Raw genomic sequence first — 9,206 nt, forward strand, 5'->3', positions numbered from 1 at the left:
AGTTATAATAATTAGCTTAGTCTTCATTCTCTTTTGATAGTTGTGTAAAATTTGTGCTATTTCCTTAGCAGCAGAGTTGATTGTTTAATCAGCAAGAAGAATGGTTTTTCTGGTGAAGATTAGATCTCAGCTAAGCCTCATTTTGTGTTAATTGTCTCATTGACAACTTCCTCTCCTTCTCCCCTTCCCCCATATAAGCAGAGGAGTGATGGAAACCTGGAATTAATATTTCCATGGAGATGATGTAATTTCCTGACTTGCTGCAAAATAATCTGAATTTCAAAACTCTTTTGCCTACTAATTTGAGGAAAAGTATAATAAATAATACAAGCATATTAATGGCTAAAACATATTATCTCATTTTAGATAGCTTGTGCCCAGTTCCCTAATAATGTATTTGTGCTTGCATAACAAGAGGCTAAGCACAAAAAATACAATGGTGAAACTCAAATTTTTCTCTGTTGCCAGTAAATTAGATTAGAGTAACTGTTTACACATCTGTTTAAAGCTACTGTCCTTGAAACCAATAAATATAATAATGAATAATGAGTTTTTCATTTGTGAGATGGTAGGCAAATTGTTAAGAGGTTAGAAATGAACTTTATTTCTCAAAATGAATGGGTTGCAAACCTTTTATCCATGTCATGACTATCCAAGGGAAAGTAAAATTAAAGTTTTTTTGGACAAGGGCTGAAAATTTAGGTAGCACTCTAAGATTCACATGCTGCTGTGAATTTGGCCTTTTACTACCACATTTTGTATTGTTGGTGTAACAGTAATTATGGGATAGCTCTGTTCACCATGGAAAACACCTGTTTTAATAATTCAGCGCTGCTTACCAGGAGCAAGATGAATATATAATAAATAAATGGGCCATGGGGCAGATGAATGAGACTTTTAATGGCTTTGTTAAGATTATCAGTTGCTTAATTGAGAAACCATAATCAAATTCAGAAAATATCTTCCAAATCATCATCCTCCTTGGAGATGCCTGAATTCTGGAAGTTTGGAAAGCTTCTGAAACTTCTCAACAAATGATAGTTTGTAAGAGTGAACTAGAATTTGAGGTATAACAGTTAGAAGAAATAGAAATGAGAAGCTATTTTTAGGAGATGGTCCTTGTTGTATCTTTTATATATAAAAGATTTATAATTCTATATGTGCAAGCACAGTGCTTAGGGACAGGGTTGAGTGGTGGATTTGGTGGTTTAAGGTTTGTGGTTGGACTTGATGATCTTAAGGGACTTTTGCAATCTAAAACATTCTGATTCTCTAAAATAAGTCTTGCTGAAATTTAGATATATTTCCAAAATGCCGGGAGTTTATACAGATTCCAGCAGTTCAAGATTATATTATATGCAGGTCAAAAACATTGTTTCTTCTTATGCTACTTATTCCATTGAGTGTTTATGTTCTACTTTACTCACCTTTAACTCTTTCTAAGTGTTTTTCAGTAAGTTATATTGCAAGTGTCAGCTTCAAATAGTCTTTGGCTCCTAACTGACAAATCTGTACCTTTTTGGGAGTACAGAAGAAATAATGTTCTAAAAATGGGAGGTATCATTATTATTTCATTAGCTATGCAAATTTGTTTCATAGTTCTTCTTTACTTTTGTTCAGTTCTTTTCTTGAATGGGTTTTTACTCCTATCCTTCCAAATCTTATTGTTATAAGCTCATAATAATAATAATAATAATAATGTAACACTTCAGCAGATGTGTCAGTTTAAGGACACTAATGACTCTGTCCAGAAAAATCAACTTTACATGTGCTTAATTCTCATATTAATTATTTTCTTATCCTGTAAATTTTCTTATTCTGTAAATGCTTAATTCTCATCTTAAGTATTTTCTTATTCTGTACATGCCTGTCTAGAAGAGAGAAAATTTAGAGTTAATTCAGTAGGTCTGAGAACACTGATGGAGTCTTGATTTTAGCATTGGTTTCTAGCTACATTATAATTGTAATTGCACAATTGTAGGTATTTTACCTTTCTAAAACACACCAGAAATAACTCCAGTACTTTTCTAGCACTGGTAATTAAAAGCTTACTTGTTTTTAATTTCAACATTTGGTCACTCTCTGGGAATAATCACAAACACCAGAATTGTACTAGATTTCTACAATTAGGAGTCCCCTCCCTTCTAGATCATAAGTTTAAATATTGATGGAAACAGTTCCAAAATCAGCTTCTGGTTGTTTGTAGGAATATCCCCTAGTGACATATGGAGCTGGTATGAATGATGGGCAGAGGAAAAGAGTTTAGTTAATGGTCTTTGAGGACTTCCCAGAAATTAAATTTTCATAGTGAGTATTGAACTTGGATTTCCCCTTATAGAAAACATTGAAATTAAAATGCATAGAAACTGAAACGGAGTTTGAAAGATTAGACAAGAGTTCTGTTCTAATTTAGAAGAAAACAAAAATCAAATGTCTTTGTCTTCTCGAAGCAGCAATAAAATTCTAAATCTATTATTATCCTCAAATACTCAGAAACTGTGATGAAAGTTTCACTAATCATGAAGTCAAATAGCACCAGTTGTGAACAGAAACCTAAATAATGTGAAAGATTTGGAATGACCAAACCTGATCACAAATCATACATGTATTAGCTCATCCATCCTAAAAAAACCCTGGGTTTAAAATCAAAAATATGGATGATGCAACCATCAGTGTGGTTTGTTTTGTTTTGTTTTATTTTGTGGAAGTCTTGCAGCCCTTGCTGCTCCATTTCCAATGAGGGAAATGGTTTACTCTTACTGAAATTGTGGCTGGAATGAGTTTCCATCCATAATCTCTCAATGCAAATATATGTACACACATTTCTACATGTCTGTGTTTATACATACATCTATCTATCCATCTACAGGTATGTAAATATTTTTATTTTAATCACTCAAGCATGCAGTTCAGTCAGCCTGCCCATGCACTGAAGTGCTGTATTTGCAAGGCAGAGAACTAAATATTGAGAGAATATGTTCAAAATTGAATGGCCTATATAAGTTTTGTTTTATGCTAAGATAGATGTGAAAAAATATCTCTTTCAGATAAAATATTAAGAGGCAAAAGAGCAATGGTGGCCATGTAACTGAACAGTTTGTTTTATTTCAAATACCCTGGAGCAATATCCTTTTTCCCCACTTCTACCCATCCTTTCATTCTCAAAACTGATTCTAAAAATAGGTAGTGTCAGTGTTCAAAGTGTTGTACATTTTTTTATATAACTGTTGTGGGCAAGATCATTTTTATTATTACATTAACGTGAATTTTTATGTGTATATTTTTTTTGTCAGTTATCAAATGTGAAAAAATAATGTTATGATATTCTAGTTAAGTGGGAATATATTTCAATTTTTCATGATCAGTGAATGACAGCAGCTGATACTATAAACAGATCCTATATTATTTACTTCTTGTCAAACACTTTCAGAATCATAACTCTTATCTTAATTTGAGGAAAACAATTTAGACACTGGATGAAAATTCCTTCACTTTTATTAATAAATTAAGATTCATAAGTAGACTGATTTAAAAGCCTGTTGGGCATGTATGCTCCAAATATTGTGTTTAGAAACCTTTTCTTCATGGAAAGTGCAGGACAAACAGGTGGGTTTGATCAGCTACAGTATCTATAACTAGAATATCTAATTATATTCTAGTTAAGTGGGAATATATTTAAATTGCTCATGATCAGTGAATGATAGCATCTGAAACTATAAGTAAACAGATCATATATTATTTACTTCTGTGTCAAACACTTTCAGAATCATAACTCTTATCTTAATTTGAGGGAAAAAAATTAGCCATTGGATGCAAATTACTTCAGTTTTATTAGTAAATTAAGATTCATAAGTAGACTGATTAAAAAGCCTGTTGGGCATGTATGCTTCAAAAATTGTGCTTAGAAACCTTTTCTTCATGGAAAGTGCAGAACAAACAGGTGGGTTTGATCAGCTACAATTATCTTAAGAGAGTATTTGACTTTATACCTTCAGATGATTTATCTTAGAATATTCCTTTGCGGTGACAGTCCAAGAGCAGAAATGTGTATGCAGGTAGTAACTGTACCTGTGACCACAAATGTAGGATGCAGCAAAATCTCATTTTCCCTTTGTGCTACTGCAGTCTGGCATAATAAGGAAACTCAGAAATATTTCATGGTCTGCTGTGATGTAAGAACTATTTTTGTATCCTGAATGGATTTTAATGGCTTTGGAAGAAAAGTGCTCCTTGTCTATCTCCTGTGTACACAAAAATTCTGAATGTTACCAGACTGAGATAGGAATCCTCAATATTTAATGAGGATGTGCTACTGACAACTCAAAACAAAGCAAAAGAGGCTGCACAGGACTATTTTACACGGGACTATTTTACCATCATTCTTCATCCTGTTCAGTGTTTCAACCTTCCTCTCTAAACTTTTCAAGATAGCCTTTCTTATTTTAAAGTGGGCTGAACATGACTCTGGTGATGTTGGCATTGAACTCATAGCTGGGTCTTTCATGGGATTTTTTATTATTTTGTTTCGGGTTTTTGTTTTTTGGGGTATTTTTAATCTTGAAAGTCAGGTTTCAGTCTGAAAGTAAATTCCATTCTGGTGGTTAAATGAGGGTGAGTTCTTCCACCATTTAAGACAGAATTTGTTGGGGTTTCTTCAGTTTGTTTGGTGGTGGTTGGTTGGGTTTGTGTTTATTGGGGTTTTTGTTGTTTTTGGGGGGAAAGGGGTTTGGATGCTTAGGCTTTGTTGTTTTTTTCTTTCTATTTGGCAATGATACTTCCATATTTTCTGAAGTTAGTGCTGCTTTGTAGCCTTTATATCTATCTGTTCATTTTTATTTTCACAGAGTTTCCTTTATTTTTTTTCTTCATTTTAAAGAAAATAAAGATCATAGATACCATCAAAGCTGGAGTATCTCCATTTCAGTCTCAGATGTGATGATATCTAAGCACTGCCTGGGAGCCTCTGTTCTCATCAGTATACACCATCAGGTGAATTTTTTTTTTCTTTGGGGGGAAATTTGTTTGTTTGTTTCCCTTCTGTTTTTCACTTCGTGGGTCTTCAAAACAATTCCTGCTCCAGCTGGGCACCAAGGACAAATGATCCAAATCTCAGCCCAAGAGCACAAACACCGTGGGCTGGAGAGAGAAAAACAAGCAGGGTGGGACTGCAGGGGCTAAAGCTGGAATGGGACAATGAACTGCAAGATGCAAATGGAGCAGAACTGATCACAGTGACAGACCCCGTGCCTGGTTGTGCATTTTGGGGCCATTTTGGTTCATCTTGGGTGCAGCCCTGGCTGGGCTCTTGTGCTGCCCAAGGTGCATCCATGCAGGAGATCCTTTTAATAAATCCCTGCTTTATTCTGTAACTCTGTCTATTTTTTGTTCTAGGTCAGCCTCTCAAGGCAGCCAAAGGGCCTGAGCTCGTCCCTACATTGCTGCCTGGAGGAACCCTGTCTGCTCTGCCCCCAGCTGGTTGAGGGTTGACTGGAGATCAACTCAGGACCAAGGTACCCTTGGATTCTCTCTCTTGACGTGCCAGCAGTGGGATGCACGCTGTCCTTCCATGCCATGGGATGTTCCAAGCTGCAGGAGCACCCCTTGGTGCCCAGCCCTGTGTGGGACTGTGTGTGACAGCAGCTGGGCACAGGGACGTGCTGTGTCTGTGTTTGGTGACTGTTCCAAATCTGGGTCCAACAATATTTGCTCGGGCACGGAGAAAGTCTGGGAATTTGATCTTGGCATGTGCCTGCGGCCAAAAATACAGTGCAGCAAGTGGGCATGGCTGAAATTCACCCCTGTTATCCCAAATGTCACTCTGAAGGTTCTCAGAGACTTTCAGGCTCCCAGTAGATTCAGTTGTGCCAGTGGTGTCTGAGTGTAATGAGCTGGACCTGTTAGATGCAAGTCCCAGCCAGCACATTAATTCACTGCCTTTACAGATGTGATTCTTTAAAAGATCTTTGTAATATACATTTTGTGATTTAGACTTTGAGTTACCACCCTCTGCAGTACCTGTCTCACAGTTTGTGTCCCATTAAACATACGTGTGAGCATGCTTAGGAATGTAATTAAATTGCTGTTTAATTAAATAAATTAATTGTTACTGGAGGGGTACTTTATTGTCACTCAGGAAAAGCTATTCACACGTGGGAAACAGTCTCTGATTTCTCAGTGCTTTAGCAAAAGTCCCCTCAGGTTTTCTGTAAGATAATATAGCGAAGGCAGAGTGTGGGTGTAAACTGACATTTTGTTTGTTCAAGGAACAAATTGCACCTAGGCTGGCCCTCAATCCACAGTTATCTCTTGAAAGTTTTCTTTTGTACATTGAAATGAATGATATCAGATGCCAAATTTAGCTTTTAAAACCATACCTAGAGTGAATAGCTAATAGCTTCCTGATTCACCACTGCTGCATGCTTTGAGCTTTGCAGGTGACTTCATTTTTGCAATTGAAAAGTCTGCTTTTATTTTATTTATTTTTTAATCAGTGGTGTTTAGATCACTATCTGCTGCCTTGAAACTTGTTTGGGTTAAGATTTCATTACGAATTTGAAATGCCCCAGATTCATTTAAGAGGTTGTCTTAAAATACCTCTGATAGACTTGAGCAATTTATGATTTCAGAGCCAGCTGCTGACTACAGAGTAAAATCAAAACCACCTCAAAATTCACAGTTTTGTTTGGCTTAAGGTTTAAACCCAGTTCACAGAAAGGAAGGGCTGAACTCTCCACCCCAAAATTTGCTCATCTCTTTTGCAGCTGTAAAATACTGGAGTGCAATTATTATAAGCAATCTAGATGAAAATGTTGCTTTTCTCCTATACAGGGCCCTGTTTTAACTAATAAGTCCTTCTGTAATTATTGTAGGGCTGCTGTATTGCTAAAATATTCAAATATGAATTACAAGGAGTTCTCTGGGAGGAATAAGAAATCGTGCTACAATCATAAAGAGATCACAGTTTAAAACAACTAACTGCAGATAGATGGAAAAAGGGGAACTAAAATGTTTGGGATTCGTTCCTTTGTCTGCCCAGATACTCTTTATTTCATCAGTCTTTGTGGAGCAACTTCAGAGTTGTTTCACATTCCCAGAGCAACTTAAATCTCATTCAATGTACACTTGTGAAAAGCAGATTTCATTTCAAAAAAATGTGCCTAATTTATTCTTTTACTCAAAATGCAGCCTCAGTTGTTGTTGGATTTTTTCTTATTAATGAAGAGAGAAACCATTATTTTCACGTGATGTATATATTTTCAGTTTCTAAAAAGATACACTGCATGTAGGTTCACTTAGCCAGCAGTTAACTGAAATGTGGCTGGAGCCCCTGCTCATGTCCTAAAACCAAGAAAAAATGATACAGGATTTGAAAAGGATTATTAAGAGAATAAAACCCCACAAACATTACTCTCTTAGGATGAGATATTGCTAATTACAAGAGGTGCAAGTAAATTTTAAAAAATATTGTGGAAGTGTCAAAGGAAGTCGAACATTTTTTGAAACTTGGCCAGTCTAGCTCAGGATCTCTTGATTTTGGGTTCTTTTCACACAGCACTGAGTACATTTAGAAGCTTACAGAATTAATGGGGATTTTTTAATAGTGCAACAGACTAAATCCTAAACTGGGGCCTGTCATTTCACATTTTTTTTAGTTACACAATGAAATCTGTAGGCTGCAAAAGAAGATCATGCAGTGCCCTGGATGCAGACATCTCTCCTGTTGGCTGGGTAAGAATGGGATAAATATGGGATGGCTGCTGCCTGCCTGCCTCCTGTGGGTGTCACTTGTGTCCCCCCAGAAAGAAGATTGGGTGTCACTTGTGTCCCCCCAGAAAGATGGGGTGTCACTTGTGCCCCTCTGGGATGCTACAGAGCCACAGGTACATCCCAACTCCCACATTTGGTCACCACATGAGAACAACTAATCTGCTGCACAGAGGCACCAGGGAGGAGATAAAACTTCTAACCCATTGCTCAGATGTTTGTTCAGAAATGGAGAGTCACCCAAATCCTGAGCTCTTAAGAAGCAGCTACCAGTGAGGTAAAACTGCCTGCCAGGCTCTGGTGTGTGCCACAGAAATAAAGGGCAAACTAAGAAGTGTCACTATCTGTGTCTTATCAAGAACTTACATAGAGGTGATGAACTTAAAATAAACAAAGATCTCTAAATACTTTTCAGATTTTTAAGTAAGGCTAGACTATCTCCTAAATTTATTTTAGAAATGATTATTCAGGCAGTGCCAGTTAACAAAGCCTGATCCTGAAAGGACTTCAGTTCATGGTGGTTATTTGTTGTTCACTTAGTTCACACAAACCTTCTCTTAATCAATCATTCAGGTTTTTCTGGTCCTTAATCCTTAATGGTCTTTAATGAAATGCGATTCACTGGCTTTTGCCAACTTCCTGAAATTGAAGAAAACAACTATAAAAATCCCTCAAATAAACCTTAGTAGTTACTAACAACAATGGTAGATACCCCCATTGTTAAATTGGCTGAAATAGACCTATAAACAATGCAAATGGGGTGTTTAGGGGGTTATTTCTCTTTTTGAGCTCTCATCTGCCCTTCTGTGCATTGCAGCCTTGCTGAAGGATCTGCAGTTCAGCTGTTGGTGAGAGCAGCTGCCCTCAGTGAATGGTTTCTCCATTTCTCCTTCCTCAGTAAATGATTCCTCCAAAAAAGTCCTACAAAGTGGTTCATCAGCTTCCTCCTCGAGGAGTGAAAGGATCTGGGTGAAGGCACAAGAGACATCAGCTCGTCAGGCCATCCACAAAACCCTCCTTCAAATGTCTGGGAGTGAAGGGATGCCTGGACAGGGACGTGGTGCCACTGAGAGCCCAGACACAGCTGCAGCCCTGGGTATCCTGCAGTCCAAACTCAAGGGGCTGCCCCAATGGGACAGAAGGGATGGATGGTTCCATGTCACAGGACTCCCACTGGCATTGCTTGGGGACCAGCAGAGACCAGAAAATAAAGAAGCCCTCATTTCCACATCAGAGTGAAAAGGAGTGAGCTCTGACAGAGCACAAACCAGGCAGGAACAGTCCCTGTGCCTGTCACTGCTGTGTCACCAGGCACTTTCTTTCATTCTGAGGATTCATTATTTAAATCTTAAATGGCTCTCTGAAACTCAGCAGAGATATTCCTGCTTTCAATAATACATTTGCAACAATGCTGTCCTCCATCCTTCAGACTCTTTGAAATC

At 37.4% G+C, this 9,206-nt stretch overlaps 1 long non-coding RNA gene across 1 annotated transcript; it reads left to right on the plus strand.

Moving 5' to 3' along the window:
* Window positions 1-5,451: 5,451 nt before the first annotated feature.
* LOC115948878 lies at window positions 5,452-8,688 on the plus strand. The gene is made up of 3 exons (XR_004082644.1): window positions 5,452-5,510; window positions 7,653-7,728; window positions 8,663-8,688. It is a non-coding gene; the product is annotated as an uncharacterized LOC115948878 (long non-coding RNA).
* The last annotated feature ends 518 nt before the right edge of the window (window positions 8,689-9,206 follow it).

This window comes from Geospiza fortis, unplaced genomic scaffold (genome assembly GCF_000277835.1).
Source record: "Geospiza fortis unplaced genomic scaffold, GeoFor_1.0 scaffold583, whole genome shotgun sequence".
NCBI classification, from domain to species: Eukaryota; Metazoa; Chordata; class Aves; order Passeriformes; family Thraupidae; genus Geospiza; species Geospiza fortis.